Here is a 2,336-nt window from a genome sequence, read left to right on the forward strand (position 1 = left end):
CTTCCCGGCTACATTGAAGGGCATTGCCCAACAATGGTTTGGGAACTTGTCAGCCGGTTCTATTGATAGCTTCAAGAAGCTTGCCTTCTTGTTTACTTCCAACTTATCAATGAACATCCCTGCGAAGAAAACAAGTCTTGACTTGAGCACCATTAAGTAGGGAGAGAGAGAAGGATTACGCTCCTACGTCAAGCGGTTCAATCTGACAAGAATTCGGATTCAGGGACTGTCTGACAAAGTAGTTTTCACAGAATTCTTTAAGGGTCTGAGAGACGGGTCGACTTTTAAGTTTAACCATGTCAAAAAAGGGGCATTTACCCTATAGGCAGCCATGAGGGAGGCGGAAAGCTACATTCAAGCAACTAACCTCTGCTCGCCTGGTAGTCAGTCGGACTCCTAGAAGTCTGACAAACAAAAAGACAGCTGACCTGCTAAGCCGGCTAAGAAAAAATAAGAGAGCAAGAAGAGAAAAGAAGTCTGGGCGGTGGGTGATTTTGACCAGCCGTCCCAAAAGAAAAAGAAATATTTTAAACCGTACGTCCTTAAGTACGAGTTTAACAAGGACTGTAACTCCATCCTCATTGAGATCAAAGATCGGCGTTCCATTCAATCAAGGAACAAAAATAAATTTTGCCAATACCATGAGGAAGTTGGCCAAGACACCAACGACTCCTTCTGCCTTCAGCGGGCGTTGGATCGTCTGGCTGAAAAAAGGGATGTTGAAGTCCTACATTTCTAAGTCCAAAGGGACTAATAAGAAGAACCCGGGGCAGTCATCTAAGACACCCCAGCCTGCTAGTAGCTCGAAAACTGACAAAGAGTCGGTTTACACTATAGTAGGCGGGTTCTCATGCGATGGCCCTACCATCCGAGGCACCAAGAGCCATCTTCGAAAGATGGACAATGATGATGATGAGCAGGTGTCAGCTAGCTCCACCTTCCCAGACGTTCTGATCACTGAGAAGGACAGCATAGCGTCCGCCGCCTGAATGATGACCCGATTATCATTGAATGTAAGGTCGCCAATCAGTTGGTTGGGCGAATCCTTATTGACACCGGAATATCGTCGGACATCATCAGCCTGAGGTGCTTGCAAAAGCAGAAGTAAAAGCCAAGAAGCATGCACCCGGTAAACTACCCCCTGGTTGGCTTTGGAGGGGGATGGTGTACCCATTCGGTAGGATCGATCTACCTATCCGACTAGTTAAAAAAAGGATAAGGACGACACCTAGTCATCAAGTTGTTGGTAGTTGAGGAGCTGACTGGTTACAACATTATTTTAGGTCGGCCAACTCTCAACGAGGCCAAGGCGATAAATATTCCTTCCCTCATGCTGATGAAGTATGAGAAGAATGACGGTTCTGTTGGTTCCTTGAAAGGGGATCAGAAGACGACCCGGGAGTGTTATCAATCAGCCGCCAAGTCCATAGTACCTTAGACGGTCAAGGACATGAACCAATAGACCTTGACAATGTCAAGGACGTGAGCCCACCCCCACAATCAGCCAGAAAGAAAAGAAAGGCTCATCAGCTGGTGGAGGTGAAGAAAGAGAAAAAATAGCAATCACTGACCGGTGAACGGTCAGATGAGCTCCGTCCCCAGCCGACTGGTGAACATATTGATATACCTCTGGATAACAGCCGTCCAGAGCGTACTATTAAGGTTGGGACGACTGCTTATGCTAAGTTGGGTGCAGATTTGCACTTATTGCTGAAAGAATTTAAAGAAATTTTTGCCTTTATAGTGGAAGAGATGTCAGGCGTCAGCTCGAATCTCGCTGTCCACAAACTCGCCGTGGATCCAACAAAGAAGTCCATTCGGAAAAAGAAAAGAAATCACGGCGGGGAAAGAAGTCAGGCGGCACCTGCCAAAGTTTAAAAGCTGCTGGATGCTAGGTTCATTCGGCCATGTAATTTCCCCGACTGGATGGCGAATGTTGTGCTTGTAAAGAAGATTAATGGTACCTGGCGTACGTGTGTTGATTACACAGACCTCAACAAGGCATGTCCAAAGGACAGTTATCCGCTCCCCAAAGATCAAAAGTCTGGTCGACTCTACAACCAGACATGCCTTGATGAGTTTTTATGAATGCTTATTTTGGCTTCCATCAAATACCCCTGTGGATAAAAGATCAAGAGAAGACGGCCTTCGTCACTCATCAGGGGTTATTCTATTATACTGTAATGTCTTTTGGCTTGAAGAATGCACTGGCTACCTTCCAACGGATGATTAATACAGTCTTCATTAATCAGATTGGGTGGAATGTAGAGGCGTACATTATTACATGATAGTCAAATCCAAGCAGCAGACGGATCACCTTGTTGATCTCCGAGAAA

Source organism: Chenopodium quinoa, unplaced genomic scaffold, assembly GCF_001683475.1.
Source record: "Chenopodium quinoa cultivar QQ74 unplaced genomic scaffold, ASM168347v1, whole genome shotgun sequence".
NCBI lineage: Eukaryota > Viridiplantae > Streptophyta > Magnoliopsida > Caryophyllales > Amaranthaceae > Chenopodium > Chenopodium quinoa.